The sequence below is a fragment of the Homarus americanus genome, unplaced genomic scaffold, assembly GCF_018991925.1.
Source record: "Homarus americanus isolate GMGI-L3 unplaced genomic scaffold, GMGI_Hamer_2.0 scaffold51972, whole genome shotgun sequence".
Taxonomy (NCBI): domain Eukaryota; kingdom Metazoa; phylum Arthropoda; class Malacostraca; order Decapoda; family Nephropidae; genus Homarus; species Homarus americanus.
Window position 1 is genome coordinate 134389 of NW_024720375.1, and position 18338 is coordinate 152726.

The 18338-nt window shown below is 40.0% G+C and overlaps 1 non-coding gene across 1 annotated transcript; it reads left to right on the forward strand.

Annotated features, from left to right (window-relative positions):
* Positions 1 to 2287: 2287 nt before the first annotated feature.
* Positions 2288 to 2369, forward strand: Trnas-uga. The gene has a single exon. It is a non-coding gene; the product is annotated as a tRNA-Ser (tRNA).
* The last annotated feature ends 15969 nt before the right edge of the window (positions 2370 to 18338 follow it).

Consider the following 18338-nt stretch of genomic DNA (forward strand, 5'->3'; position numbering starts at 1 on the left):
TTGGTGTGATAAAGCCTCTTTCACCCTATGCGGTTCTTCGCCACACCGGAGAGACCACGGCTTTCTGCCGCACATTCGTCCGGCTGCCGCGTGCAGCGACCCAACTTTGGACTCTTGTCTACAGTTTGCAGTGTACGGGCGCGGTACCGGACAAGTCCAGTGGGACGCTCACATGCAATCCGGCGTCGGACCGGCGAATTCGCCGCAACCGCATAGTGGGAAGAGGTGCATAAGAACTACCAGTCGACTGCTATGTCCGGCACCGCACCGCATCTAGATGCGGCGAGAAAACGCATAGTGTGAAAGGGGCGTTAGACTCGTCACTCGGAACATGACACCTTCCTCACCCTCCCTCCTCACTGTTTTGTTTATTTTTCTCTTAATGGCCCTCCTGCCCTTCCTCCTCTCTGCCAGTGGGAAAAAAAAAGAAAAAAGGTTCAAGTGTTATTACATAGCATTCCTATGACATTTTTGTTGAAAGATGGACTCCCATCAGCTAAGAAACCGAAAACTAATAAGTCGCTATGAACAATAGAAATTTCGATTGGGGGGGGGGACGCGGGCGTTTGTCCCCTTCTTCCCGTCAGTCCGCCTCGAGGCACAGATCACATGCTGTAGAGACGCCTTTACCTATCTTCACTAATATGGCTCTCAGCCTTACAAATATTGCGCTACCGGGACAGTTTGTTTTACTGCAGATAGAGGAAAGTTTAGGGAGTACAGATAATATAACTCAATTTTTGGGGGGATGGCGCTTGGCCCCTTATCGCTATTTGGGAAGTACAGCATATAACATACAGTAAGTTGTGATGGTAAATGTGAAAGAACAAGACGAGGCCAAGCAAAAATAACGTCAAATAAGCTTTGAGATTTGTTAAAAGTACTAATAATATAGTTTGAGAATATGGCAACTGAAATGCGATTATTGTGTGTGCCAGAACGTAGACACTTTCAGTAGACACAAACAAATAGACAAGATGTTTTCGATATGGTGTTACGAGAGAGATGCTAGGAATTAGTAGAATAAGATTAATGATATAATTTGCTCATAAAATTATAGATGAAGGGATAATGGTGATATATACATTATATATATCTGATGGTAAGAGGCCAAAGGGAAGATTGTTTAAACGCCGAAAAGGTTGATAAAGACAGCCTGAGAACGTCATGGGTGGGCAATGTACTATTATTATTATTATTATTATTATTATTATTAGTAGTAGTAGTAGTAGTAGTAGTAGTAGTAATAAAATGGCAGCGAAGGTGTGGCTATTGGGGGAGCTGGAGGCCACGTTTAGAAAAAAAAAAAAAATAGTAGTAGTAGTAGTAGTAGTAATAACAATAATAATAATAACAATAATAATAATAATAATAATAATAATAATAATAATAATAATAATAATAGTAATAATAATAATAATAATAATTAATAGTAGCATAAATTACTATGTTATCCACAAAATATTTGCGATTTTTTTTATACAAATAACGATACAGCGACCATAATTAAAGTGATCATTCCTGACTAATTTTTGCTTTGTATTCAGCATCTGCCACACAGTATCGAGGAACATGGAACAGTACATCAGGGTGGTTGGCCCCTTGGTCTAGTCAGGTTAATGGTCAGGTGGAATATTGCCGTCTTGGAAAATGTAATTTGCTAACTTCACTGACGTTTTACCTGCCAGCTCACGAGGCTCACCAAGGTCATCAAGGTCACCCAGGTCACGAAATTCACTAAAGTGAGGAAGCTCACCAAGGTGGCACTTGGTGACTGTGAGGGGTGCTGGCCATGAGTGTTCTCTAACTCACCTTTAGTTTCTCCCTCCTTCGTTAACACTCGTGACGGGGATGACCGTGACGACGGCTGACAACGAGAACAAATGACGCTCACCCGCCCCACCGCTTCTATTTCTTTTTCCTGTATATTTACCAGAGAATCTTATATATATATATATATATATATATATATATATATATATATATATATATATATATATATATATATATATATATATATATATATATATATATATATATTTCATGTAAATCACAATGAAAACGTGGATAAGATAAATCTTGATAATAAAATGGAAACAACAGGTACCTTAGCTTCCGTTGTTTCCATTTTCCAATATATATATATATATATATATATATATATATATATATATATATATATATATAGTAGTGAAGGCACTCATAACGAAACACACAATATTGTTAGGCTAGCACACCTGTAGCAGCTGGTAATTATATTCACACACCTGGTCATAATGCGTGCACAGCTGTGGTGTCCGAGTGGTTAAAGAGATGGACTTGAAATCCATTGGGCTCTGCCCGCACAGGTTTGAATTCTGTCCGCAGTGAAATATTTTTGTATGGGAAAAAATTTCTCTCATAGTGAATTCTGTACCTGTTAATTGTTAAGGGAATAATAAATTTGATCGCAAATAAGATAGATATCCTCCAACTCTGGGAGAAATAAAGCAAGAAACAGATCCAAACTTTGAGAACATTGTGACGGCAGCGTAAACTGCCTCACGACCCCTGAAGGCAAATATTACGGCGGTAAGAGTTCTTCAGGGCGGTGGAGTGGACGCTCACACAGTGCAAGTCTGTTAACAACAACCTTTTGCGTCCACTTTAAGAGGACGTTCAGGGCAAATGACCTCCGTGGTGCGTGCCTGAAGTGGACAGTTTTGCCAGTGTCGGCGAGTGAGTAGTGGAAAAACAGGGCGAGGAAGGTGACCCTCTGGAGACGAGGGTCACTCAGACCTTGGCGACCAAAACGTGAGCTCATTACAGCCGGGTGTTCGGGTCTCTCAGGATCACCCGCCTGCTGTTATATGTGACGGCCAGGCAGACGTGTTACTGCTGGAGACCTGTGTTACTGCTGCTGGTGACTGGTGGTTCTACTGGGTGGAGGTGCTGGTGGCTGGTGGTTCTACTGGGTGGAGGTGCTGGTGACTGGTGGTTCTACTGGGTGGAGGGGCTGGTGGTTCTACTGGGTGTAGGTGCTGGTGACTGGTGGTTCTACTGGGTGGAGGTGCTGGTGACTGGTGGTTCTACTGGGTGGAGGTGCTGGTGGCTGGTGGTTCTACTGGGTGGAGGTGCTGGTGACTGGTGGTTCTACTGGGTGGAGGGGCTGGTGGTTCTACTGGGTGGAGGTGCTGGTGACTGGTGGTTCTATTGGGTAGTGTTGCCGAGGAAGCTTCTTTATCAACTATACCTGCAGCCTAGTCGGTCTTTAAGCATCAAGAGCCAAAGTAAACCACATTGTTACACCAAAATTACCCCAAACTTAACCATCTGAGGTAAAATTTAATAAACAAATATCTTGCGACAAACATTACGTTTTAAAAAAAATCAATATCAATTTACCTATTTTTGTTAATTAAGGTCAGAGGTTAGACTACCGTGTGAGTTTATTCTCTTGACCTTTTTTTAATACTAGTCACAAATCTGTACAGCAGACACTCTTTTATTAACTGATGTAGACTGATTGAGGATTTGTGCCGCTGTGATAATGTTACGGGAGTCATGGATCACACAATAATGGGAGGTGGGGAACAGGGAGTATTAGCAGGTGGATATCAGAGTTTCTAGTTTAACAGTATCTTTTTGGAAAATATGTCGCTGAAATTCATTGATTCTACATCCAGACGAGGGTTTTCAGGCAAAATATTGGACTCAGATCGACTGTTTTGGCATCAAGATGGACGAAGATAGCGACTATAACTTACTCCTCGGAGGTACAAAACAAACTCCTAACGACCCCGATATACATTCTCAATCCCTCAGGCGATGCTGATTGCCATTGATCGCTATAGCAGGACGCAGATGCAAGGGGCTTCATATATCAGCGCGGTGGAGTACGCCTCACATGGGATCACCTGCCATAAAACGTAATGTTATGAAGAGAATTATCGTATACAACATAAATGGCCGCGTTTAGTGTCAAGAAAGGATTGCACAAACGGCAACTGACTGAAAATCAGCCAATAGAACGCAACGAATAATTACCATAAAGTCTACTGTAGAGCTGGAATGATGGGCCGGGTCTGGTCGGTTGCTGGGCCGTGTGTTTCACCAGCATCGGGGATTATCTCCTCCTATGTTCGTTAGTGGTGTTACTTTACGCAAGGATGTTATTTAGGTCTAACGGCTACTGTATCCTGTATCTTAAATAAACTACAACGCAGCCCCGACGCTCTGTAGTGGGTGGGTCGTTTTAGACAGCAACAACAACAGCGTACAGTAACAATACAGGTTTGTGGAAGCGTTGCCAGATTCTTTGTAGTTAATGACGTAAAAAAAACTACAAAACACTACAAAAAACTCTTAAGGGGCGCAGGTCACTTAGGAAGATGTTATCTCATTTAATTCTGTCATACTTGGTGGTTAAATAGCTGTATCACTCAGTTAGGTAAGTCCTTATATCAATTCTTCTACCACCAACCCTCACACTAACGCAGCTATGATCAATTCTTCTACCACCAACCCTCACACTAACGCAGCTATGATCAATCCTTCTACTACCAACCCTCACACTAACGCAGCTATGATCAATCCTTCTACTACCAACCCTCACACTAACGCAGCTATGATCAATCCTTCTACTACCAACCCTCACACTAACGCAGCTATGATCAATCCTTCTACCACCAACCCTCACACTAACGCAGCTATGATCAATCCTTCTACCACCAACCCTCACACTAACGCAGCTATGATCAATCAACTTCTACTACTGCTTACCTCCACACCTAACACCAGCTACTGATCAATTCTTCTACCACCAACCCTCACACTAACGCAGCTATGATCAATTCTTCTACCACCAACCCTCACACTAACGCAGCTATGATCAATCCTTCTACTACCAACCCTCACACTAACGCAGCTATGATCAATCCTTCTACTACCAACCCTCACACTAACATAGCTATGATCAATCCTTCTACTACCAACCCTCACACTAACAGCTATGATCAATCCTTCTACTACCAACCTCCACACTAACGCGGCTATGATCAAATCCTTCTACCACCAACCCTCACTAACGCAGCTATGATCAATCCTTCTACTAGCCCCTCACACTAACGCAGCTATAGTCAATCCTTTAACCACCAACCCCTCACACTAACACCCAGCTATGATCAATCCTTCTACCACCAACTCTCACACCTAACGCAGCTATGATCCAATCCTTCTACTACCAACCTCCACACCTAACGCAGCTGATCCAATCCTTCTACTACCAACCCTCACACTAACGCAGCTATGATCCAATCCTTCTACCACCAACCCTCCACACCAACGCAGCTATGATCAATCCTTCTACTACCAACCTCACACTAACAGCTATGATCAATCCTTCTACCACCAACCCCTCACACCAACGCAGCTATGATCAATCCTTCTACTACCAACCCTCACACCTAACGCAGCTATGATCAATCATCTACTGCCAACCACTCACACTAACGCAGCTATGATCAGTCGCTTCTACTACCAACCCTCACACTAAACATAGCTACTGATCCAATTCTTCTACCACCAACCCTCACACTAACGCAGCTATGATCAATTCTTCTACCACCAACCCTCACACTAACGCAGCTATGATCAATCCTTCTACTACCAACCCTCACACTAACGCAGCTATGATCAATCCTTCTACTACCAACCCTCACACTAACGCAGCTATGATCAATCCTTCTACTACCAACCCTCACACTAACGCAGCTATGATCAATCCTTCTACCACCAACCCTCACACTAACGCAGCTATGATCAATCCTTCTACCACCAACCCTCACACTAACGCAGCTATGATCAATCCTTCTCCATCCCTTGTTTTATCAGGAGGTGTCGACGAACTGCAGTCTGTCTGAAGAATGTTGACATATGATCCAAGTCACCTAGTTTATCTGATCATTTATTTTTCTTATGGAAGTAAATAAATCAAGGCAAGGTGCTCTGTGGAGGTAGTCGGGATGGTTTCATGTTTAGCCTGAGGTAATGTTTTTTTTTCCCTTCACGTTTATGTGTGAATGAAGACGTGTAAATGTTCCTTGCTGGGGGTGCAGGTATTAAGAGAGAGAGAGAGTTAGCTCTGGCCTCTACTCCCAGCAGGACTTGACCAAACAACCCGGGCCAACATCCATCACTCTCTCCCTTGCCAACGGTCCCGGCGGCTAAGATTTATTCGTCTATATTAGTTCTCTCCCTGATTTATCTCGCCCTTCCTCTAAGTACACATGAAATATATGTAAATTCTCTCTCTTTTTTGGGTTTACTTTATGCATTATTATTTTTATCTTTGTTTACATCGTCTGGGAAATTTTATCTCACATTAGCAGTGTCTCTCTCTCTCTCTCTCTCTCTCTCTCTCTCTCTCTCTCTCTCAGATGTGTCTATATCTGATATTGCTTTACGTATTTTTTGTCCCTGTTTTATTAACGCATAGTCTATGTAATGCCATGTACGCACACGCCTATATACACCCCAGAAATCTACACACATCTGCCTATACACGAACATAAACGCAAAAGCTATCACTGTATACACGCATAGAAACACGTCCACCCACACATGTACACACAAGCACACGTAAACATGCATAAAAGTATGTAAACACATCTAGCGTACACACCCCATCCTAGCATCGATAGAAACCACTTGTGATAACTTCCTTGTTAAGTCTGTTGATGACCTGACCTAACCTAACCAAACCAAACGTAACAAAACCTAATCAAACCTAACCTAACCTAACCTAACCAAACGTAACAAAACCTAATCAAACCTAACCTAACCTAACCTAACCTAACCAAAACAAGTCCGCGATACAATATCAGTAATCAGGGAGGTTGTTTTATTAGGTTTTAACAGGTATAACACATAACAGGTACAGGTAAATATTATCGTCCCTCGTTAGCGTGGGTAATAACCATGCAGGTACTAATAGGCTGATATAAATTGGTCTTTTAACATGAAAGAGGTTACAGCATATACTGTAGTTCCCTAAAAATTACAGGACAAATTATTTATATTTTTCCATGTGTGTGTGTGTGTGTGTGTGTGTGTGTATGTGTGTGTGTCTACTTAAACAATTAGTTGCTGAAGCAGGGAAATATATATATATACGAGCAAATACCGTCTTAAATAGCACCTAAGACCAGCCAATGTTTATGTTTACTTTCACATCTTAGTTCTTATACACCACAATCTTGTTTACCAACTTCATAGTGTCAGTTTTTACACTCGTTCACATCGCCGTCAGTTCAGTCTGGGCGTCTCGTAATCTTTCTTAATTTTATCTTCTTGAAATACTTCTTCCTCGCACTAGTGTTGTCTAACTTAACTTACCTTTCCCTCACATCTCAGCTCATACCCTATTATACCTCACTCCTATCTTAGCTCACTCCTATCTTAGCTCACCCCTATCTTAGCTCACCCCTATCTTAGCTCACCCCTATCTTAGCTCACTCCTATTATAGCTAACTCCTACTTAGCTCAAACCCTATTATATCTCACTCCTATTTAGCTCACCCCTATTATAGCTCACTCCTATTTAGCTCACCCCTATTATGGGTCATATATTCTCATTCTTCTTAACTCGCTCCCTTCATGCCGTCCACTTAATATATATCCAACACACACCTTCTCAGTACGTAAACTTTAACACAAACTCCGTAACTTCCGCCAAGATACGCCAACTTTCGAGCCACCTGCACAACACTTATACAACACCCGAACAATGTATGTATGACACCTGCTCAACACCTGAACAATGTATTTATGACATCTGCTCAACACCTGAACAATGTATTTATGACATCTGCTCAACACCTGTACAACATCGGAACAACGTACGTTTATTTATGACACCTGCTCAATATCTGTATAAGACTTCAGCAACATTTGTATAATACCTGAATATTATCTGTTCAACACCTGCATATCAACTCCACAACACCTGTACGTCTCTTCCTCCACCTAACCACCAACGTACACATATTCTATATAAAAGAAAAAAAAAAAAAAATTCCTGAGCAAAATGTAGTGTTTCAGGAACTCTTGTTGTAGTGAGGTTTTATATTACGCCCTTAAGAAAAACAAATGGAACGTCGATAATGAGGAAAATCCCTTCACTGAGAGTCGTTGTTCTGCCCATTATTTGTATCGGAAATCGTGGTTAAAATTATGCTGTTTACACAATTCACTTTTTTGATTGAACCCCAAGGGGATGTTTTTTTTTTCACTGGTGGAATTAATTATATTCACACACAAACTCAAGAAAGTACGCAAAAAAGATGTTGATATCAATGTGGATCTCGTCTGTTTATTCGAGAAAAAAAATATTGCTTTGTTAAAAAATGAGTGACAAGGAAGGAATCGTTCAAGACACACACAGAATAAGGTGAGTCGGGTGTAATGAATCATACCGGAAGCTGCTCAGGAACGTCTCATAACACACCGCTCTATATCCACGTTAAGAACCCAACAGAAGGAGCTTTTTCTTGGCACTAACTTGACCTGCTGGATATTTAAAAATCCCACAGAACAATGAGGAGAGGTTCCCAGCGGCTGAGGTCAAGGAATGTGCATGGAAAGATAGTAACTAACAGGTATGGTATACTGTATGTCTAGTGCACGATCAATATTACTGATGGAAATTCATTAAGTGTGGAGAATGAATTATTGAACAAAAGTGACACCAGATTACGATTAAGATTTTGTTTTGAAAAGAGAATTCATTTTATAAGTGAGTTCCTTTGAATGTATAATATCTAATAACTTTTGAAGTATATTTGAATGTACAGTACTGTAGTTAAATAATTAAACGAAATGACAATCAGACAATTAAAGAGCAGATAACAATCAGTCTAAAACAGAGGAATGATAAAAACAACTTTCCTTCTTCACAAATGTAAATGGGAAATAGATTAAACCAGACACTACACTGATCGAAGAGCGAATCATGTCAGATTACTTCAGAGCCAGGGGAGTCCATTTTTGTCAATCCTGTTTGGATTCATAACTTCAATCCTTTGAAAACAGTTTCTAATCCTATACTAGGAGCATGAAATTCTCCTCCATTCTACTGGGAGCTATTGAATCCGCCCTCTCTTTCATGGAGGCGGGCGGGAGGCGGCGTGTAAGCGGGTCAAGGTGAAGGATCAGCCGACACGAAGAGTCAGACCAGCCCAGTCAGGGAGCTCATGTTTCGTCCACCATCCAACCTTACTACCTCACGTCAACCGTCCAACCTTACTACCTCACGTCCACCATCCAACCTTACTACCTCACGTCCACCATCCAACCTTACTACCTCACGTCCACCATCCAACCTTACTACCTCACGTCCACCATCCAACCTTACTACCTCACGTCCACCGTCCAACCTTACAACCTCACGTCCACCATCCAACCTTACTACCTCACGTCCACCATCCAACCTTACTACCTCACGTCCACCATCCAACCTTACTACCTCACGTCCACCATCCAACCTTACTACCTCACGTCCACCGTCCAACCTTACTACCTCACGTCCACCATCCAGCCTTACTACCTCACGTCCACCATCCAACCTTACTACCTCACGTCCAACACCCACAGAGATATTATATATAATCCAGCACTATCTTGCCCAGCATCACTACAAGAGCGACCTTAAAAACAAAGGCCAAATAGACCAGCTGCAGTTTCTCCCATTCTTAAATTCCACTGAGCCAAACAAGATACGTGTTAGTATAATGAGAACGAAGAAAGAACAAACAAATAGACAGACGTATAGCCTAATGCTCTAGTTCTTTGGGTGTCATCGATGGCCGTCATGACCACTAATGACTGGTCCAAGTCTAAGTGGGCTCTAATGCAGATGGCTAGTGTAAATGATGTCTGGCCCACTAGAGATGAGGACCACTTAAGCTGTCTCGTCTTGATGACCACACACACACACACACACACACACACACACACACACACACACACACCTGCCCGCATGAAGGATTACTCACATCAACAATCGGGATAATCTTCAATCGCGGAAGATTAAGCGCCTTGATTACTGACTAATTATTACGTGATGACTATCAATCCTTCATAGTGGTCTGGGTAAGTGAGGATATTAAAGTATTAAATCTGGTTAGGCTGTTGTGTTAATTAGGGTAACAGGTAGTGATCTTACCTGCACGGTGATGTTAACTATGGGAGTCTTCTTTAGAGACGATCATGTAAATAGTCATAATAAAACTATAAATAAATAGCTTCATTGCTCTTCGAACTAACGTAACGTAACCTAACCTAACCTAACCTATCCAAACCTAACCTAACCTAACCTAACCTAACCTAACCTAACCTAACCTAACCTAACCTAACCTAACCTAAACTAACCTAACCTCTCTTAGGCCATTTAAGGTATCGCTAGTTTGCTTATGTTTACACAAATACATAATATCTTAACTGTACAGAACATAGTTTACCATACACGAGATAATTTCAATTAAGTTGTACCAATGAAAGCAAATTTATCCATACTTAGCAATGACGTCAGTTTCGCTTTAGAGTTCAAATCAGCCGTTTACATTAAACTGAACAAACAAATCAATGAAGTAAATAATTCAACTTCGGTGTAGAGAGTTAATGTTAGCACGCCTTGAATGGCTTAATCATTCATTGCTTAACATTTCAACGACATATTCTTTAGTTACCAATAAATAATATATTTCTGAAATATATCTGTAAAACAAAATCAGGTTCATCCTTGTAAATTTATTATACTTTATATATAACCTAACCTAACCTAACCTAACCAAGAAACTGCCTGAACACCTCCAAGGTATATACAGTAAAAAGTGGTATTGCTTCTCCAAGTTATTAATTATTTGTACACTGTATCAAGGTAACTGACCACTCACCTGTTACACAAAACTAATCACATAATGGAATACTCGAAACCGATATTCAGTTACCGATAATACCAGTTGGTTATAGCGTAACACTTCACACAGGGAGAGGATAATGAAATTCGTAATACACACATCGCAATAGTGGACGGCCAGATAATTAACGTAAAAAACAGCTTTCAGTAAATACAATTATATGCCTTCTGTCACTGTTGTAACGGAGTTTGGCTGTAGTTATTGCATAATGTCTCTAGTGATATATGCACGAGTAAATAGCAATGATTTGCAGTAAATAACAATAACAACAACGTGTAGTAAATAACAATAACAACAACGTGTAGTAAATAACAATAACAACAACGTGTAGTAAATAACAATAACAACAACGTGTAGTAAATAACAATAACAACAACGTGTAGTAAATAACAATAACAACAACGTGCAGTAAATTAGACAAAATTTCTATTGTTTATCTACAGCTATTATCATTATTGTTATTGTTGTTATTATTATTATTATTATTATTATTATTATTATTATTATTATTATTATTACTAGAGAGTGTGACGTGTTAAGACAGCAGTATGTCAACCTCTGCCTCCCTAACACTGCTACTTAATATATCAATGTTAAGGATTCATAATATTTTAGATAACAATTATTATTATTTACATTTACTTTTTTATTTATTTATTATGTACTTATGTTGTGTGTGTGTGTGTGTGTGTGTGTGTGTGTGTGTGTGTGTGTGTGTGTGTAGTCAATTCAAGAAACAGCCTTTAAACCTAAACCTATGTAAACCAAATTTTACTTTAAACCTGTACAAGAGTTAAACCTTAGCAAGTACCTCTTACCATAATGTTTATCGTTCTTATATACCTCATACACTCTGGCCTCTAATACCCCCTATGGTAATATTTTGGGTAATAATATCTAACGCATCATTAAACATCATACTCTGGTGATAATTGACTTACTTTGAAGCTTCCTACCTTACCAATAACATAGCCAAACCTAACATAACCTAGTCTAGCCTAACCAAACCTAACCTACCGTAACCTAACATAACCAATAACAAATTATGAACACCTCATAGGAACACCATATATATTATATTTAATAATTAACCTCATATACCAGAGGAAATTCCCAGGGATCATATGAACATTAATCCCCCAGTTGATTTCACCCTAAGATTAACCACCCTAATGCTAACCTAACCTAACCAAACCTAACCTAACCTAACCAAACCACCCTAATGCTAACCTAACCTAACGTAACGTAACCAGACCAAACCTAACGTAACGTAACCAAACCACCCTAATGCTAACCTAACCTAACGTAACGTAACGTAACCAGACCAAACCTAACGTAACGTAACCAGACCAAACCTAACTAAACCACCCTAATGCTAACCTAACCTAACCCAACCTAACCCAACCTAATCTAACTTAAACCCCCAGGTATAGCGTTAGGGTGTTTACTCATTAAAATTGAGAGAGAGAGAGAGAGAGGTAATATCCAGGCAATCCACTCCCTCATATGACCTTTGAATCCCTCTAAGCCATCTCCTCCCTTACGAGCATCTTCCCCTCTACCCCAGAAACTCTCCTCATAACTTCACATCCAATACAAGAAAGCCTCTCATTTTTACCCAACCCACCAGAAACTCCATCCCGCGAGTCTCTCTTCCACAATGAGGGTGATCGGGTAGCCCTGTGAGTCATCCGTCAGGGGCCTCGCTCATCTGGTAATGCAGGTTAGACCCCAGGGCCTCGTCCATCAGGGGAGGTGGCACGACCCATCTCCTCAATATCTCACCCAGGGAAGGAGGAAAGAGACCTTGCTTGGGGGGGGGACATTTTTTATTTATATATTTATAAACAGTGTGGTAAGTCGTGTGTGACTACTGAGGTGAAGAAGTAAAGAGGGGATTAAAATTCAGTGTGTAAAGAGAAATATAACAAAACATACAGAGGAAGATGGCAAGACTAACCGAGTCGATTATAGTACTCAAAGGTGACGTCTGTTACTTGTGTCCATAAAACAAGAGTGTTGAGTTAGTTGGAATCATGTTTACATTGACCATAACACCAATATTCTCAGGTAATTTGGGAATAAAGTCGAATTATGAAGAAAGTTAAATAATTAAGTAAGAATATAAAGTGAACAAAGGACGAATATCTTTTAACAATAAGTTCTCGAAACTCACATTACCTTCGGGTAGGACAACGAACCCACACCAGCTTATAGACCCCTACATTACGATATAAAAAAAGTCGTCAATGTGGCTTCGATTTTCAACTTGGTATGACTCTAAATAACTTGTAAGCTCATGTAACTAAAGGGCGTTCATAATCTCTTGGTCTACTTATACGAGAATAAAGATTATGAGAGAGAGAGAGATGAATACCAGATGGTGGAAGTAAAACTGAGATTGTGTCAGTAACTTAGAATTCAGTTTCATGTATTGTACTTTCATTGGACAGCCCAATAAGCTGTGTGTGTGTGTGTGTGTGTGTGTGTGTGTGTGTGTGTGTGTGTGTTGGTATCTACAGCTGAACAACACAGTCATACGCTTGCCATTATGTTGTGATACATTATTGAATTCAAAGAAAAATTTACAGCTGCAGTATTTCAGAAGTCAAGAAACACAGCCGCTGGTCACAGATTCTACGAGTGTCACTTGAAGTAAGAGCACTTAGGGTACAGAACGTCAGCCGATATACAAGAACTTCATTTCCCAAATATCATATTTCTCTGTACTGTAACTAACTCAGGTTGTGACTGTGAAGGTTTCGCCCCGACTCTGTACTGGTTAGTATGTTAATATCCCAGTTTAATGATCAAGATCTTAACCAAACTGTAGATGCCTTGGTTTAGTTGCCAAAGTCCAACTGCCCAATTGTTAGTTCTATCTGCTAAACTCTCAGGCTGCCAGTCAATATGCCCAATTTAATGATCAGGTCCTCGGTCAAACTGCCAAGTTCAGATAAAATTGTCTGCCTGGTGGGACATTTTCCTTCATGTCAAACCCTTAAACCTGGCCGTCATCTCCCTCTCGTGTATTCAAAGTGAGCAAGGAAGACCTCCTCTGATTGGATGTCAATATCCTGGTCTGACTCGGTCTCTAGAGGTCTCCTGCTGGTTAAATTGGCCATATGAAATTCTCACGTTCAATATTCCCGAGTGAGAATTTGTTGATGATTTAATGGGTGTCATGATGTGAAATGTGAAGCTGATCATTTAATGCGTACTATATATATATATATATATATATATATATATATATATATATATATATATATATATATATATATATATATATATATATATATATATATATATATATATATATATATATATATATATATATATTCCACGGTTATATATTGCCTTGATGTAAGTCTTTTTAATGGCTAAACGTAATAACACCGATATACTGTTTTCAACACAGTTACCGGTTCTAAATTACATAATTAACTAATCTGAGGAACCCTTTAATTACCAAAAAATACAGTAAGTGATATTGCGCTTTTAATGTGAGTGTTAATTTTGGATTTATGTCGTATATATTGACATTATTCCGTTCAGGGGTCATTTCGTCTAAATAACATACATGTACCGCCTTTGAATTCCCCGTTTTAATTGCTTTCCGATTTCTATCTCCTGCATTAACTCATAAATTTACTAAATGAGTTAAATACTTTTTTAATAGTCGTAACATGGCCGTGTAAATGTTCATCCTATTTATTATTAAGAGTCTTGGCGTGACTTGACTAGTAGTTCACTCCCTTGTGGGTTCTGTTTACAAATGAAGAACTCAAAGGTTGATCAGGTCTTGCTGCCCAACTCCGCTACGGTTCGACACATCTCAAAGTCTACCTGGGGGCTAGATTAACCAAATTTAGGTTAGGTTAATCTTAGGTTAGGTTAGCGTTAGGGTGTTTAATCAAGTGAAATAAGCTGGGGGTTTAATCTTCAGGTTAAATAAGCTGAGGATTTAATCTTCAGATGAAATAAGCTGGGGTGTCTTTAGGTGAAATAAACTAGGGGTTTAATCTTCCGGTAACCCTTAAATTCAACGAACAAATTTTACCCAAAAGCGAACACACGACCCTGTTAACACCATCTTGAGTCCACGCCCTCAAGATGTAGAGCCTCTAAGACGTCCTTGGACCCCGCGTCTCCCCTTGGGGCACACCTCTCGCCCCCTGCTGGAGATAAATATGAGTAGGAGAGTCGTGGAAGATGGAATAATGAGATCCCGACACCTCAGAATCCTAGTGCAGTAGCCTGTCGTGTAAGCTGGAACTTAAGCTGTCATGTAAGCTATAAATAATGTTAGCTGTGGTGTAGGTAATAAGCTGTCAAACAATCTATAACATTCTCTACAACATAAGCTATTAACTTAAACTATAACATAAGCTAAAACATTAACTTTCACATAAACTTTCACATAAACTATGAAGCTATAACATAAGCAATACAACAAGAGCTATAACATGAGCTATTACATGGCCTATGACGTAAGCTAACAACGTAAGCTATGAAGAGAATTTGATTACTTGGTGCAAGGAGGAAGGGGGAAGCCTCTCTCTCTCTCACCCATCTTCACCCTCTCTCTTTCTTTCTCACTCCACGCTCTGTTATTCTCACCTATTCTCCTTCTCTCTCAGTCCCTCCTCTGCCATTCTCGCCTATTCTCACTCCTTCCCTGCCATTGTCGTCTCTTTTCTGTCATTCTCATATATTCTACCTTTATCTCACTCCCCCCCCGTGTCATTTTCCCCTCCTCTCCTTCTGTCTCTCTCGCTCTCCTATCTGTCTCTCTCCCTCTCCTTCTGTCTCTCTCGCTCTCCTATCTGTCTCTCTCCGTCTCCTTCTGTCTCTCTCCTCGTCAACTCACCCAACATCTCAGCGCCTGTCTCTCTCCCTTTGACTCACTCGAGGTAGTTTCTGGCTGGTTACTCCATTCTGGTGATATCAAGGCTGGTGATAGAGGTAGTGACAGGTGGTGACAGAGGTGGTGACAGGTGGTGGTAGACATTAGTGGTGACAGATGGTGGTGGTGACAGTGGTTGTGACAGTAATGGTACAAGAGTTGTTGACAGTGATGGTGAGAGAGGGTGTACGGTAATTCATAATCTAGTGGGTACAAAAACTTGCCTCCTTAAGTACAATAACTTTAAGACCCTCAAGGACGGCGCCTCAGTCTTGCTTTACACCACAGACTTCAAGTGCCACCTCTGGCCCCTAAGATCCCACGTCTCTCTCTCTCTCTCTCTCTCTCTCTCTCTCTCTCTCTCTCAAGTGTTTCCTCACGAGAGAGTAAATTTCACCCAAGTCCGTACGAAAATTATAAGTTATTCGTTTTTTTCAACTATTATTATTTTTTTTCCCTTAAAACGGGTTTCGTTGGTTAGGGGAGACGGTATAAATAATATCAATATTAGTGAGGTAATTCTCTCGGCTCTAAAACATTTCCCTAGACACCACCAACCATAGCCAGGCGATACGTGATACTTCTCCCACCAACAGAAAAGACTGTCTCTTATAATACTCAAATATTTTCTTATTAAATACAAAAACTGAGACTAACTGAGACCCATGGCAGCTGAGACCCATGGCAGCACATTACACCCAACACCTGTTCTTTTCTCAGTATTAACACCGGTCTCCTCCTCCTTCTTACTGTCAACACGTGTTATGTAATTACCCCCCAGCACTAACAGTTTCCTGGGTGTGTCTGCCTCGCTCGCCTACACATTCTGGACCTTGAGACAAGATGCACCAGGGTTAAGTCTATTTCGTTTATTTACAGAGATGTTCAATGGCCGATGAACTGAGTATTGTCTACCTCGTCTTTATGACTTTAAACTTGTCACAGCACAGAGATGCTTGTGAAGAATATAAAACCCGTGGAAAAGGTTTGGGAAACACACAACCCTATGCACATGCAGAAACCTACATACGGATGCACAAACACACGCATGTGTTGAACAACGTATATACACAGTACTGTATACGCTGTATTTGTATATTTTTTTTCTTTTACGGGTTAGTGAATATCAGTGGATTGCTGTTTTACTCTCTGGTGAAAGCGCAAATAGTTCCCATAGGCCTGACTGCTCGTTAGGGACAGTGTGGATACAACACAGTGTACACTAACCCTTCGGTGCACAAGGAGGCAACATGGCCGGTATACTTGACCGCATTCACTAACCCAAGTAGTAAACTCAGGTACCCAAACACAGCTGGGTGAACTGGGAGCGCCCGGGAATCGAACCACCGACTCCCGGAACAGGAGGCGAGGGTGAGCGTAAACTGGTAGGTGATGGCTGGTGGTGCTCGTTCAGCTCTTCCATAATTCTGCTACACCGCCCCTGACAACATGACTCTCTCGTGCACACAACCACACTTATTAAATGTGGATACACCTCCATCCTGTGTTGGCACCACGTCAACAACTCTCTCTTTCTACTCCAGGAATTATATTTTTTCAACCCTGTTCATTTACAGAATAAATATGTGGTGGTGGACGATATATTTTTCACGTGACAGAGTAAACCTTGTAAGGCAATCTTATTGATGTTAGTTTATTTCACACAATAAACTTCCTTTTACAGTCATTTCCGACAGTAATTACCTGCGATAAAATCTAATAACCTCCGCTATAGTCTCGCTAATAGATCAACTCATATTTTTCTATCGTTATTTCCATTACATAACAATAACATAAATCAAATAACAGATTTTCTTGAAACTTTATTACCTTATGATTAATTACTTTATATTAAACTCAGATGGTAACTTTAAACTCACCATTTCTCTCGATTCTTGTTTCACGGATTATTTATTTTATAATAACATCCAGCAGAGTGAAGTTATCTTTGTGTTATTTTCTTCTCCTCTTGTTATTTATGTTATTTCATCTCAAACCATAAAATTATCATAATAGATAATTTAATCTTTGTGAAATGGAATCCCCGAAAAAGCTTATACCAGACCCGTATAACACACAAAACAAAATCAAATATCATAGCGAGTTTGTGTTTTAGTTGTTATTGCATATACAAATACAACAAAAACAACAACAACGACCTTAATAAGGCTCATAATGCCTCATCATTTGGTAATATATCTAAAAGTTCATTATTCTCAAAACGTAAACATGACAGTGTTGTTTATTTCCTCATTAATCTATAAAATAACGCCTCGCTCTCACGTATTTATTATTATTATTATAGTTATTACAATATTTTTTTTTCTGTTTCCTCTCTACGTTATATTTTATTTTTTACGGACATTAGCTCACCCGGACGAAAATATAATAAAATAATAATATTAATTATCACGATGATAATATTAATAATAGTAACAATAATAAAATTAATAAAAATATATAAATAAATAACA